Source organism: Equus przewalskii, chromosome X (assembly GCF_037783145.1).
Source record: "Equus przewalskii isolate Varuska chromosome X, EquPr2, whole genome shotgun sequence".
NCBI classification, from domain to species: domain Eukaryota; kingdom Metazoa; phylum Chordata; class Mammalia; order Perissodactyla; family Equidae; genus Equus; species Equus przewalskii.
In genome coordinates this window covers 56,972,098-56,987,628 of record NC_091863.1, presented here as the reverse complement: position 1 = coordinate 56,987,628, position 15,531 = coordinate 56,972,098, and the positions used below count along the sequence as shown (strand labels likewise).

Sequence of the window (15,531 nt, the reverse complement as noted above, 5' to 3'; positions counted from 1 at the left end):
TGGAATTTGTTTTAAAGGGATGAATTCTCAGCCGGTTCTGTACCCCCACTTGAGGAAGGATGGACCAATTTTAGGTGGACTGAAGCCTGCGCTAGACAGCATCCAAAGGTGAATCTTGGAGTTGTATTTCAATTCATTGCTTGAAATAAAATCTCTAGCAGTTGTAAAAAGGGATGCTTTGGAAACGTGGGCATCTTCAAAATTGGGATAATCCTTGTGTCAATAAATAGTTATTGGGCCAGGCACTGGAGTCGATAGCAAAACCAAAGACATGATTCCTGTCAAGGAATTTGCTATATGATGGAAGATGCAGAAATGAACGAATCATTATGGTGTTGGGCAATACCATCAAAACGTTGGGACATTCTGTGGGGCATAGAGGAAGAAGAGTAAGGGAAACGTTCTTACTGAGCAAAGTGATGGCAAGGTGTGCCTAGGCAGCACCTTGGTCACTTGGCTCAGGGGATGTGTAAGCCAAGGGCTTACAGGCAGTACTCCAATATTCCTTGCTTTTTGCAAGTGCATTTTAAAGAAGCCCATGTTCTTTTAGATGGAGTGAATCACTATTCTTTTTCATGGGTTTGTGGGCAGAAGGAGATACTGGCAAAATTATGAAAAAGTTCTGAATTGGGAGTAGGAACACCTAGCCTTTGGACCTGGCTCTAACCTTGGATCAAATCACCATGAATCACAACTTCAGTGTCTAGGGACTGCTGATGAATTAAGACAAGGACTTGAATTGAATACCTCAACCCCTGAAAATGACATTTTGACATTTGGAAAATTTTCAATGGATCAAAAAGGAAAGCAGTTAAAATTCTTTGGGCATTTCTCTAAATGGTTATTGTGATTTCTAACTTTCCTCCTTATAGAACCTTAATATATAGATTGGAGGAAATTTTCTGACCCTGGTTTTGTGTATTTTTTCCCATACCCTTCTTCAGCTTTTCTACCTATCTTTCTGTAACCTATATACACATTTCTCTAACCACCTCCCTAAATTATAGAAGATCATAAGACCTAGAGCTGTTATGATTAAGCATTCATAATTTCTTTTCAGGGTTTCTGAGCCCTGGATATCAAATGTATACCTGAATAGGAGTTTGTGACTTGAAGTAAAGAATTAAAAGTTCAGGGCTGGCTCCGTGGCCGAGTGGTTAAGTTAGCGCGCTCCGCTGCGGTGGCCCAGGGTTCGGATCCTGGGCGCGGACATGGCACTGCTTGTCAGGCCACGTTGAGGCAGCGTCCCACATCCCACAACTAGAAGGACCTGCAACTAAGATATACAACTATGTACTGGGGGGTTTGGGGAGATAAAGCAGAAAAAAAAAAAAGATTGGCAACAGTTGTTAGCTCAGGTGCCAATCTTTAAAAAAAAAAAAAGAATTAAAAGTTCATCTGTGGTGGCTGCTAAATTATTCTTATTTGTGAAAGTGTCCTGGGAAAGTTTTCGCCAGCTCAAAGAGAAGCCAACTGATTATCTGAAGTGAGCTGTTTCCCCAAACTTTATAATCTTGGATGGCAAAGAGCACTGACGTGTATGGTTAAACAGAGCTAATACCTTCCTCTGCCTCTAGTCTTAGAAACTGGATTGGAAAAAAACTTGATTTTCCCACTACCATATTTTTAGTTACAGACAAGTAACATTTAACAGTGGTTTCCTTCAAAATCTAACTCAAGTTGGATCTCAAGTATTTGTTTAAGACTTAACTGACCTGCTGAATTTAACAAGTTAAACGTCAGTGGCCATGCACAGTTATATATTGTTGTATAGGTGCCATTGAGTTAACTATGTTAATGGTGTTTCAGGAAGGAGTGGAGTAAATATGTATAAATATGTATGAACTGCCATGTTGAACCAGAAGCCTGTATTTGGGATGAAGAATCTAATCTTAGGTTAAACAAGGATGGGGAAGGATGTTGCCAAGAGATTTTGAAGGCTGTTCTGCTCATATTGAGAACATCACAGAACTCCAGTTTGGTTTTACTGGACATGTTATCTAGAGAATAGAGTTGAATAAGTGATCTTTCACATACTACTGTTAGAGTTTGTTTGATACTGGCATAAAGGTCCTTATGGTAATTTCTGATCAAGCCATACTTGGTGCTTTCCACACCATACCATACCATATATAGTGTTTTCAAGATTGCAAACCTGGCTTAGACCTGCTTCAGTGAGCTCCTATCCTACAGTAAAGGCAGCTAGCCAATTATTAAAAATGGTCAAGGCACTCGTACCTCCAGGCAGTAGTAGCAATTGCTCTGCTACCTTGTATCTTGAAGTATTTTCAGCAAGAGGATGACCTTTAGGCCACAAATTTAGTCAGCTTTTAATAAGGTGGGTATTGGTTTCACCCATATTTTCATTTAGTTCTTTTCTACACTAGCTTAATCATTCTGTGATAGTGCCAGTGCTCGCCTTACAGGACGTTAGGGAGATCAAACAGGCTAGAGAGAAGAGACAGGAGACACCTATATCTGATGCTTCAGGTTAATACTTCCTAGTTTTTTTCTTGTTGAGGTTTTCTCAACAATTATATATCCCGCTGAACCCTGTCTTTCTTCTTCAGGACATTCAAGCATGTGAGACCTGAGGACTGCAGGCAGCTCTAAGAAGCTCCACATTCATCAGATCTTTCCTTCGGAGAATCTGGATAAGCTCCAACTGGTCTTAAGAGGATGGCTTGCAGGCCACCTGGAGAAAAAGGTAGTTTGGGGTGCTCGTTCTTGTGGGAATTCTGTCTTTGGCTTTAAGGGCTTTTAACTTCCTGCAGCTCTCCTTTTTAAAACAGAACATGAGCTAGTTCTTATCAATTCCTACACAGGTTTTTTTTTGGCATATACACATACATTTTAACTTTCAAGAATGAGTTTCATCTATTATTTCATTTATCCCTAAGAGCTAGGTTACAGTGAAGTCTGTAAGGGCAAGCATCTTGATCCCCATTTCATAAATGAAGAATGAGAGATGCAAAACAATAAATTACTTTCTTTCATATCTCATAGCTACTTAGCAGGAGATAGAGAATGAACCTATGCCTTCTGTTTAGTAGGCCTTGAAATTATTTCCACCTTCCTTTGGGAGACTGGTGGTAAGTGCTGAGTAGTACCAACTTATTTGTGTCATAGCCTTGTTTTGGCAGGCTTAATTCCACTGTCACTGTCATTCTCTTGTTTTAAGAAGTTGAGGGTTTGTTAATTTGAAAAACTATGAAATTGCTAAAAGGTAGAATAACAGAGACCCAAGGGCCTGTGTAACTAGATCCCTAGCTTTCTGTACCTTGTTTTTCCTTTTGCATAGATTTGCTTAGCTGTTGTGATAACTGGGGTTTTATATGCCTGTAATAAATCTTGACTTCTCTGAATATCCTGGGACTCTCATGGTGTCCCATTTATATAAGCTGTTTAAGAAATGTACCATGTAGGTTGAGTAGAAAACAATTCTGTTTACCTTGGCAGTGCTCCAGCATCTTACTACTTAACGTACAAATTAAAAGAGGAGAATGATATAAAACTAGGCAAGAGAGAGGCACTTTGAGTTAGATTGATCAGTTCTTAAAACTGAGCAATGTGAAGAAGAGTTCTTACAGGACTCAGAGGGTCAGACCACATCGTAGCTTTTCTAAGTAACTTGATGACTCTCTTCGTTGAGAAAGTGTTAGCTTCTCCTTCTGTTTTCTCTTGATTTCTCACCTTCACTATATTTCATGATCAGAACACTCAGACATTAATAATCTGCACTCTAGAGGATTGCTCATCAGTGGACACTGGAAAATAAAGCACAGTGTGGGAATTTTGGTAATTATTCAGCTCTTAATTGCTCTTGGAGATGAGGGGAAATAATAGAAGGAAAGGAGCTGGAATGAATAGAAAAATTTGCATGTTGCTAGGCTTGTAGCTAGAATATGGAGTTCTACACAGTTCCAAATCTCCACCCCTCAATCCATCTGAAGAAAAGGGTAGACATAGTTTAATTTAACCACTAGTTGCTCATTGGGATAGACTTTCCCACTGTATTGCATTTCAGTAATTTAGTTTTCTTTATCTCTTCTCTAGGTCTTCCTCAGAAGAATAGGCTTGTTGCTTTATGGTGTTAGTGACCCATTCCCTTTGACGATCCCTAGGTGGAGATGGGGCATGAGGATCCTCCAGGGGAAAGGCTCACTACCACTGGGCAACAAGCCTAGGCCAGGAGGTTCTATCAAGATTCTTTCCTGGGCCCAGGTAGGAAGATGAAGTCTCAAGACAGCTACCACACATCAGAGGTGGGTAAGCTGTCCCTAAAAGCATAATAAGTGGTCTTTAATTTTTTTTATGTGAGTCACCACCACAGCATGGCCACTGACCAGTGGTGTAGTTCCATACCTGGGAACTGAACCTGGGCCACTGAAGTGGAGCACACTGAACTTAACCACTGGGCTATGGGGCTGGCCCCAGTAGTCTTTAAGTTTGATCATGTTTTCCAGTATACATTTCACTTAGCTTTCAACTGAGATTGTTTTCATCATTATCAACTGTGTCTGCCAGCTCCTAACTAACCGGGGAAGGAACTGGGTATGAGATGGGTGAAAATGATGATGTGAAGAGAGTAGCAGGCTGCATGAGTTAGGATTTTAGGGTGGCACTATACTATTTGGTGGAGGGTTACAGCTAAATTGTTCTTTCTTTTAGGAGAACATGGACAACAACTGCCACATCTGTGACATTAATCGTGGGCAGATCATCATTCTGGACCCTCTGGTCCACAAAGTCTGCCTTGAGGCCCTGTTGGAGAACTTTGCCAGTCATTTACATACTTCAAGATGCCTTGGGACGTCTGCGGGATAAAACACAAAACAAGTTGTTTAAGAAGATAAATAAGAATTGTATCTTTGTATGCTGTGCTTGCTGATTGACGGAAGCTTCACAGCTACAAATGGGAACCTGACCAGAAATGGTACAAAGTTATCTACCGTCAGGGAGGATCTAAAGAACCAGGACCCTGGATACTCTAGGTCAGTGATGAGAGAGGCTGATTAAGGGGATGTAGGTTGGGAGATGGATGTAACCATTCTGTGTAGTAAGTCCTGATCATACCGGCTTTGTACAGATTAGTATTCATGTAAAGAAATAAGGCTAGATTGATGGTGCTGTTTCCAGTGGGTCACCAAGTGTTAGTAGGCAAGACATTTTCCTATTTATGCCCTAGTTTCCTATTCTGTTGAGTGAGGACGTTGTATTAGTTTTATCTCTAAGGACCTAAAAGCTTCAACTTTGTACATTTCTAAGCTCTGTAGAGAGTGTTTCTACAGCTCATTAATTTGAACCTTCCCCTAAGTCTAGCACGGTACTCAGTTAATACTTTTTTATGGCATTTATATGGTTTCCCTCTTGTTTTTTGTAGCTCCTGATTGTTCCCTTCGTATCTGCCGCATCATCCTTCCCAAAAGCAGTGCATAGAGTGAGAAATTTGAATACACCAAAAGATCAACGTGCCTGACACTCTAGCATTTTAACATAGCAGAATGAAGTAAGTTGTTGATGTTGTAATCCCGTGAGGATCACTTTAGAGCTAATAGGTGTTTGTTGGGGGTTTGTGTGGGATGGGCTATGGTGATCTAACATGGAGGGTGGGGCAAACATGAGATGGGAGGATGATCACTAATCAGTATTATCAACTGAGTTCACTGAAGGAACTCAAAGATATTACGGTCTACATACCAGTTGTGTCACAGAGTAATTTAGTTTCAACTAACCTGTCCTTTATCTTCACTGCCTAGATCCTTTGCCACTCTTAAAGGCCTAAACATATGGAAACCAAGATAAAAAAGAATTTTTGTTTGTTGCTGAGAGAGTGGCCCTTTCTCACCCTCTATTGTGAGAGAATCTATCTGCAGTTAAGATTTAGCGTTAAAGGAAACCCAGTCCCTGAAGCTGCCATTGTAATTGTGAAGGGTGTGAAAATCAAGTCAGTTTTCTAAAGGGATGGGGAAAGGTGAAGCTATATAATGAGGAGATTGATCAGATGCTCTCTAAGGGCTTTTTATTATAATATTCACTCATCTGTGGCATCTCTTTTGGCTCTCTGGAAATCCTTGTAAACAGTTGTAGCAGAATGTTAAGAGGCACATGTTCTGTGTTTAAATCCTCTGCTACTCATTAGGTGGATGGCCTTTGGCAATTTAGAGTCTCTGTTTAGACTTGTCTGTTTGTGAAGGTTAAATGAAATCATGTATGTACATTGCTTAGTATAGTGCCTGACATATGGTAAGTAAAAGGTAACCCAAAAAGTTTTATTAGTTCGTGTGACACAATGCAAACGACCACTAAGACTATCAAGTGGCAGGTAGAATTAGCATGTTTTGGTTCTGTGTAAGAAATTCCTAAGGTAAAAGTTTGTAAGTGGAAGAACATCTATGTTGGTGATTGTTATTGTTATAATTATTATTATTGTCAGTAATATAAGTAGTATTTGTAGTAATGATGGCTTATTGTAATTACTAATGCACTTTTTGGTTTTCTTTTGTTGTCTTCTCTTTGTGATGTGCCTGTTGTGCCCCTCGCTGTATCTTGTTTCTTCTACCTCCTACCCTCTTCCTCTGAATGTCTGCCTTTGCTTATCTCTTTCACTCAAAAGTGTGTATTTCTTTGCTTGTCTGTTTCTTCCTTGAATGTCTTTGGTCTTTCTTCTCTATCTAAAGTGTGTCTTACCCATTTCTATAATTCTCTTGTTAGTTTCTTCTCTGTGTATCTTTGTCTCATTGTTTCTTTTGTTGCTGAGTGGTCTGTGCCTTGTCTTAGATCTCTCTCTCTCTCTTTTCATTTTGTTACTGATTCCCTGTGCTCTCCTAGATCTGGCTCTTCTTTCACTGTTCTTCCCTTTGTGTCTCTGAGTCACATGCTGTGTGCTTTTTGCTCATTACTTGTTATGTCTACCTCTCTTCTTTTTCTCCTTGTGAATTCTGATTGTTTGTCACTTTCTCCCTTTCTTGTTGGTTTGACATTTCACTTTTTTCTGATTCTGGCCTCCTTTCTGCTGTTTCTACTCCTTATCTTGCATTTCTCTTTTCTACATATCCTTTCTGCCTCTCTTGGGCCATTTTCTCTCTTTTTTTCCTGCTTTGTGTGCTTCAGTATCTCTGCTCTTTGTGATTTTCCATTTCAGCATTCATCTCTCTGTTCTTTTGTTTCTTCTCTGCTTTTTCCCTTCTACTCACCTTTGAATATTTCAGTCTCCTCATGAGTCTGTGTCTCCCCTTCTTTGGTTTCATACAATCCTCTCGCCTTGCATGTTTATTGTGGCTGTGTATGTGTGCGTGTTTGTGTGTGCTTGTGACAAAGGGGCTTCCTAACCCCTTCCCAGTAGGTGCAGAGTGTCAGCTATCAAAATAAGTACTGCAGCACTGTTCCTTCTGCCACGCTGCCCTGTGAGACGATCCAAGACCAATAGAAGGCCCAAGGGTCAAAACTGAAGGAAAGCTGAAGACCTAAGATGGACAGAAAGGGAAGGCCCATAATGGGTAGAAGGCCCAACATAGAAGACAGATGGTTTGAGACTTGAGTCCTAAAGACTAAAATGGAAAACCCATGTCCCACGATAGATGGAATCCTCAGGCCTGAGACCGTCAGAAGCCCTGAGAGCCATGATGTGCAGAAGGCGGCCCTTATTGTATAGAAGACCTGGCTGAGTTGGATGGAAGGCTCAAGTCCTGAGTTAGACAGAAGGCTGAAGACCCAGAATATGAGCGCCTGAAGGCCTGAGACCTAAGATACAATGCCTAAGACCTGCGATCAAAAGGCCTTAGCTTGACCACCTAAGACCCAAAGATAGAAGGCCCCAGACAGACTAAAGACCCAAGACGCAAGCCTCTCCAGAGGGACAGAAGGCCCCAGAGAGACATATATATCTCAAGACTAAATCAAGCAGGAAGCTGGAGGCCCATGATCTAAAACCCAGGAAGAATAGAAGCCCCAAGACCAGAGGAATTTCAATGATGAGAACCTGAGGCTCACCTCTTTTCTATTGCTATTCTTCCTATTCTTGGACATTTTCAGTTCTCTCTTTCCAGTTCTCATATCTCCATTTAAGCCCACTTCTTTTGAGATATCATTTTTGATGTTCCTGTTGCCTTAAGGAAACATATCTTTAGATCGGCAGTATTATGCCCGGGCCAATCTTAAGCCAATTTTTAGTCACAGTTTTGAGCCATTTATTAATTTTTTGGTATTTTTTTAAACTTCCATTTCTCTTCATCTCCGCTCCACTTGAAAGAGACATATAGATGACACTGTATTTCAGTCTTCCCTTTTCCTCAGAAGCTCTAGGCTGACGAGAAGAGGAAAATATCAGGCTGTTGGGGGAAAAAACAGTGCCAGGCTATCTAGAGAAAATGTGAAGAGATGCTCCAGGCTAATGAGAAGAATTAGACAAGAAATACACAGATGTCCCAGCCTGCTAAGAAGCACCAACCAGCAACACCTTACTTCTTTGAGCTTGGGTGAGCAGGATTCCTGGGGTTTGGGATTCCTAGTGATGGTTACAAAAAAAGATAATTGGGCCTGGGACAGAGTGAGGCCCCAAGGAGACAGCCTGAACTCCCTGCTCGTAGTAGTGGCCTAATAATTTGGTAGACTTTGCCAACCCTGCCCCTGGGTTTAATACCCACCTCTAGGCTTAAAGGTGAGAGAACTTGGGAATATTTAGCAAGTTTAATCATTTCCTTGATTTTTTTCCCCCTTACCATGAGGGAAAAAATTTAAATGATTGAGAATATATATGAAAGCACCAAAAGACACAGAAAAAAGCAAGGCGTTCTCATTAATAGTGTATTGACGGCCATGCACAGCTAACATTTGAAAGTGTACTGTCAATTGTGAAGCGTTATGCAAAGCAGGGCTCATCACACCCTTTTTGTAAAGGGTAAATGTGAGATGGTAAACATTTTAGTTCTTTGTGGGCCATATAGTCTCTGTTGCATCTTTTTACAACCTTTAAAGAGACAAAATTATTCTTAGCTTGCGAACCAAGTGGATTTGGTCTGTGAGCCATAGTTTATCACCATGGATGTAAATGCCAGGGACTGTATACTGAATAATATTAATTTCTTTCTGTTCACCTGTCCCTGTGCTAGGCACTAAGGATGCAGTGATTATTTATGATCACATCCAGGTGACCCGAAGAAAAATATGTGAATGTGCCTTGTAAACTACAAAGCATTTAAAAACTTACAAATTTCAGAGTTGATGAATGAATATTGATTACGTAGTATATACATTCTACTGTGCTATGCACTGTGGATACAAAGATTTTAAAAAGTGTAAATAAAGTGCTTTATCAAAAGTATGTAATACTATGCAGATATTAGGAATGAAGTGTTTGATAAGTGAGTAATTCATATATTTGTGGCCATTGTGTTTCTGCTGCTGTGGCGATTTTGAGTAAAAATACAGTATTCTAGGTGGCAGAAAAGAAAACACCTAGAAACTGCTTTTAAACTATAAAATATACTGCAGACACAGGGGATTAAGCTATTGTGATCACTTGTAATGTGCCAGATACTATGCTAGGCACTACAGATGTCAAAAGAAAAAAAAATGTGTTCCCATTATAGAATTAAAAATTTCAGATAAGAAGTATGTATTAAAGTGCTTGGTAAGCTAAAGCGCTATATAAATACCAGTGGGCTACATGTTTATGAATGAATGAGTAAATATTAATTGCCTTTTATGTGCCAACTATTGTTTTGGGTACTGTGAAATCCAGGATAATGCTCCCAAGTTAGAAGAAGGAAGTTTTGTCCTATATTATTTAGATGTAAGGAATTAGATATTGTTTATTTTAATTAATCAAGACTTTACTGGTGATGTCAAATTAAATTATTACCAGTATATTTTCCTATGTTACAGGAAAATGTAATGAATGAGATTATACTTTCTAAACTATGAAGTGCTATATAAATGTAAGACATTAGATGTTTTCTCTGTGAATAAAACTTTGTGAGATTGGCATTGTCGCCACAAAATTGTCATTGTGTGGTTGACCCATTATGAGAAAGGTAATATAGTTATACAAACTGAGGGTTTAAATATTTGTTAAATGAATGAATTAATATCACTTGCCTAGTATGTGTAGTCATTGTTACAGGCACTAAAGATATACATAAATTTATAATTTTATTGTGCCTACAGCTGAGAATAAAGTATGTTAGCATTTTGTGAACTCAAAAGCACCATACGAAGGTAACTTGATTTTCTCTTTTGGTGCAGAGTATGTGGTTTATAAAATTTTATCATAGTTATCATTATACTATGAAAAAAAGTCTGAAAAAATTTGAGGAAGTATTGTTAACTATTCAACACTCTGATTATAATATGTAAAGGATTAAATAGCTGATGAATGCAAGGCTGGATAATAACTGTCTATTATGTGCCAATCTCCTTGCTAGGCATCAGAGTGTGAAGATAAACCATCTTTATTGTGTCCTGGGTAGCAGACAATAATGTATAAAATCAATTTATAAGTCTTAAACTACCATACATATATAAGCAATATCTGCTGAATGAGCATTAATTATTTACTCTCTCATCCCCAGAGATAGCAACTGGGGATGCAAAAATTTATTAGCATTATTATAGAACTTGCAGCAACAGAAATCTATGTGTAACTTTACAAAACTTACAATTTTATACAGATAAAAGGAATTAACTGTTGGCTTAATGAATGATTACTAATTACTTTCTCAGAACTGCACATAACCTAGAATATAAAAATGATTTTATCCTTATGGGGTGCTCACGGGAGGAAATGAGGTAATAGATGTGAGACCCAGACTAAAAGTTACTTAACCACTGCTAAGTTTATTCAATGATGAAACCATGGGAGAAACAGAATTGTGCAAGGCAGTATGCTAAATGCTGAGCTAGGTGGAAAGATGAAATCCAGGTCAGAAGGCTACTTGCTCCTTGGCCTGAGTGAATAGATGGGATTTCTTTTAAAAAAAGCAACATGTTGTGGTTCTCCATCAGTTTTTTAAATGCTGAATGCTGAAGATGGAGGTGAATTAGATCCACCTTGGCCTGGCTTAGAGATGTTAAAGGCATAAAAATAAATGGCTCTGGTTTGCTTTTAGATTAATTTAACAGAGCATCTTTTATGTGGAATACATCATTCTAGGTCCTGAGCATAAGAGAAGTGAAATGGGCCTAGTCTAAAGAGCATTAGATCACAGACCATAGCTGAAGATATGAAAACATGTTTGATTTTTGAGTAAATATTTGAATGCATGTTCTCTGGAAGGTACTATGCTATATGAATTAGTTGAATAGGTTTGGTCCAGAAAAGCCATGGATTTGCCTTGGAAATTAAGAAATAGGATAAAAAAAGGCATGGTTCTTTCATTATAAAATGAAGACGTTTTTCCTAGTTCTAGAAAGTCCTAACATCACTTGTTTATTGACCCAGTTTGAAGTTAGGAGACTGATAAAAGGGCTCAAGTTTTATCCTTTAATTCATTAGTTTAACGTTTTCCTTTTATTATAGTTAAATGGTTTAAGATGAGAATTAAGATGAAACAACTGGTTTTAAAAGTATTTGCTCATTGGCTTGGCTTAGAGTCAAGAAGCCACTTGAGCAATAAAAAAGATTCTAGATATTCCGTATTTTGTAAAAATGTATTCACTCTGAATAAAGTACTCTTCTTAAGTGCTGAGGAGAATGAAGAGATTTAAAAGACCTAGACGAAAATGCACTTTAAGCTCACTAGCTTATCGTGGAAACACAAGAAGAAATTTAATAAGAGACTACAGTTCTTCATTAGTTGAAAAAACTTAATCATTGAGGAGCAGTGATATTAAGACACTGAGAAGGAATGATTAAATAGATTACCTTCTCTTTGGCATGTTTCGTAGAGTGGGAATAAGAGAGAACTTTTTCTTTATTCATTCTTAGAAACATTGAAGAAGGTGATGCTAAATGAAATAGATGTGGTACAAAAGGCACTTAATCTGTCTTGGAGATGCAATTAAAACAAAGAACAAATGGAATGAAATTCTCCACTAAGCAGAAGTGTCTGTTTCCAGGCATTGTGTTAATTCCTAGACAGAAAACAAAAAAGATCTTGACTGAAAGACACTTGCTTTTTAATTGGCTTGGAGACTAGAATATAAGAGAGGGGTTACTGTTCATTCATTTTTTAATTTATTCATTCATTCTACAAGTATATTTGAGTGCCTATTGTGCATAAAGTTCTTTGCTAGGTTCTCAGTTGGCCCCAGAGACATGAAAAAATGAATACTTCCCCAGAGAACTTTTAAAACTTTGCCTTTGGTCTGGTTTCTGGTTAGGGGCATAGCTTAGTCCCAGAATAACATCGTGGGGCTTAATTCCTACTCCATATTTCTTCTACCACTCTGGCCACTACAATAAGCAGGGTTTTCTACTGAGCTTGCTCCTTAAGTTGCAGGAACCCTCCTTATAATAGACACTTCATTCTTCCTAGCCCATCCCTCATGAAAAATAGCTGTGACCAGTGCTGGTCAGAAGGAGGGATAACAAATAATTTCCAAACCCCAGTGTCATTGGTACCAGCCTTGGGAAACCACTCATACTCGAGCCACAAGTGGTTTTGAAACAAATTTACCAGTTTTGTCTATTTTTAATTCTTTACGTTTACATTCTGAAAAGTATACACTACCTAAATAGATCTCTTTGAAGAACAGTCTTCAGATAGTACATGGCAACACTGGTGATGGAGACATGATTTCTCTTTTGCAACAGCTTCTTAACTTACACCTTAGAAATCTCCTCACCATCAAAACCTGCTCAAGAAAGGACTTGTTAGGGTAGGATAATGTCAGTGAATGAAAACACCTTAACAATTTTACTATGCTTACGTTTTAAGAATAATAAAAGTTAGAACTAATTGGCAAAAATTGGAGGAAAAAAATACCAAAAAAAACCCGCTAAATCTAGGCCTAACTGGGCTTTGACCTTTTCTATTTTTAAATCACTCACAGAGGGTGGGATAGGAGGCAGAGTGAAAGAAAAGGTCAAAGCTATTTCTAAGGGCAGCCTGCCTTGGTTCTGGATTGGTCTTAAGAGCATTACTACCTCCAGATGTAACTTGGGGATTGCTTTTTCTGGTTTAATGCAATTCCAGTAACTGGTCACTGTTGAGATAAGGACAAATTCCTTTGTCCTCACTCATTTTTGTAAGTTTTGGGGAAACAATTTTTGGCTGAATAGTTATCAACTAAGCCTTGGGTTAGATAATTATGGGATTTATTAATTAAATCAGTGTGACCTCTCTATCATAAGGTTGTCTTAAAGCTGAAGTCAAAATTCACTGCAAAGAAAGAGGACTTTATGGTTCACTGTAATTGATACATACTTTAAAAGCATCTAAACTTTAGTTTACATGGCAAACCAATAATAACATCCATAAGTGCAGAAGGAAATTGATGAATGGCAACAGAATATTGGTGGAGGGAGCAATATTGAGGAGGATTTGGGTGTGATGTTTCTAGATTTTGCTTTGTACATTTTTATTTATGCATGAGAAACATGCAAAATATTAATACTGTTTGGCTTTTGATACATGGCATCAGCTGGACTCAGTAATGCCCCTTTCTCAGGTGGGGTGGGGGGTGCATTATTGGGAAGTGGAAAGGAGAAAGTAACTAAAAGCCTTCCTTTCGCAGTTTCTGGCATCCTAAGACTACCACTACTGATAAAACAAGAATAAGAGAACATGCTATCATCATCTGATTTTTGTGGCATAAATGAAGTTGTGAACCAATCTGCTTTTAAAGGAAATGACTTCGTCTCTACCCTTCGACCTCAAAGGGAACCTATGCCAAAATGCTCTGATAAATGGAAGACACACTGACTTATGAACTGATGTGAAATTCAGAATCTCTGGGCCTTGACGTTTTGTAACGATTGAAAAATCTTGCTCAAGATGAGTGAACACCCAAAAGCAACTGAGACAAATTGGGGGGGGTGTTGTCTAATGTCAAATAAAATGTACTGTTTTGAAAACTTTTACTTCACTGTCCCTTCCTAATCATAACAGTTACCTAAAAAAAAAAATTTCTTTTTCGCTACCTTAATCACCCAGCTTGGGTAAATGATTTGAGATCTCATTTCTTTCTAGCTTCAGTTGCTTTGGTTAGAGATTACCGAGAAGCACAAACCCAATAAATACATGTGAGAAGCAAAAAAACTATTGAGGAACAGGGGTGGGATAGAAGTAGGGCATAAAAAAACTATTAAGTTGTGAGAAGTAGGATATATTCAGGAAGGAAATCACTGTAATTAAAGAAGTTAACAGGTCCAATCCGTGAATAGATGAAGTGATCTTTAGTGTTCCTAGAATTTTGCATGATTAAATAACCAGATGTTAGATTGGTGACTTCATAGGCATGTGACCTAGTGCAGTGTTTATAGGCAGGAGTTTCTACTCCTTTGCTTGCAATTAGGGTGGCAAGTACTATCTTTGGCAGAAAGCCTTAAGCTGCTCTGTGCTAAGTATTCAGTACATGTGCTTTTAATATTGATGCCAGTAAATGTGCTTGTAATATTCATGCCTGAAGAACTCTTGCTTTATGTGTTTCAGTCAAATCTTCTTATAAATGAGTAGGGTGTGAGGTGATAAAATTGACCCATATCCTGGTGTGTTACTTCTGAAGAGGAGTGGGTCTGGGTAGACTTTGCTTATTTCTTTTTCCCTTCAAGGCTAGTTGTGTGGGACAGGGGAAAGTAGGTGGGAAAACCCAGTGGAGAGGTTAGAAAGTTCCTCATCAAGTTATCCTTGGGTGTAATCCGTGGCTCTGACTCGGTTGGCAGCTCTGATAACCAGGGCCTGACTTCACCAGTCCCCTTGTCATATTTGCTGTGCTTATGCTTAGGTTTGTGGTACCCTTGGTCCTCAACATTCTGATTCTGTGGTGTAATCCTTTAGTAGAGAGGAAATGAAAAGCACCATGTCTTCTGGTTAGTGAAGAAAGGTCAGACATGGCAGTTTTAAAGGGACAGCAGGAGTATTTATAAAATGTCAAACCATTTGACAGTATATTCCCCGCTTTTGTTCTTTTTATGGGGTAAGGATGGGGTGACCACTGTGCGCCCCTAGTTATGTTTGTTTTGTTCCAGGCCAAGCCATACCCACAGATTAATTTGTGCCTCTTGTCAAGTTACTCTTCTTCCCTTGATCATGAGACGTTTTCCTCCTTTATGTTTCTTTGGAAAAGGCAGTGTTACTGGGACTAGGAGACTTAAGCAATCTTCTATCATTTGCATTTGAAAGTTGTATAGTTTAAATTGGGTCTAAAATTGAGCCAGCCATTCTATTTACTGTGAGCGAATGAGCAGGAAAACTTCTAGTTATAGATGCAACTTCTAAAAAAGATGAAGGGGGCCAGGAAAACCAATTGAAGAACCAATTGAAGTTCCTAGGAATTATACAAAATGACGGACCACCAAGACAGTTACATGGTTGCTAGGCAACCATAAGACTAGGTCTCACACCTTTGACCTCAGCCATATTGCTTCCC

The 15,531-nt window shown here is 38.7% G+C and overlaps 1 long non-coding RNA gene across 2 annotated transcripts in view; it reads left to right on the top strand.

Annotated features, from left to right (window-relative positions):
• LOC103543463 (uncharacterized) overlaps positions 1 to 14,017 on the top strand; it is a 31,633-nt gene extending 17,616 nt beyond the window's left edge. For both annotated transcript variants that reach the window (XR_011536188.1, XR_542909.2), the window contains exons 2-8: positions 18 to 108; positions 2,571 to 2,707; positions 4,057 to 4,265; positions 4,672 to 4,994; positions 5,384 to 5,509; positions 6,617 to 8,477; positions 13,678 to 14,017. This is a non-coding gene — a long non-coding RNA (uncharacterized lncRNA). The remainder of the gene's footprint in view (positions 1 to 17; positions 109 to 2,570; positions 2,708 to 4,056; positions 4,266 to 4,671; positions 4,995 to 5,383; positions 5,510 to 6,616; positions 8,478 to 13,677) is intronic.
• Positions 14,018 to 15,531: the final 1,514 nt, after the last annotated feature.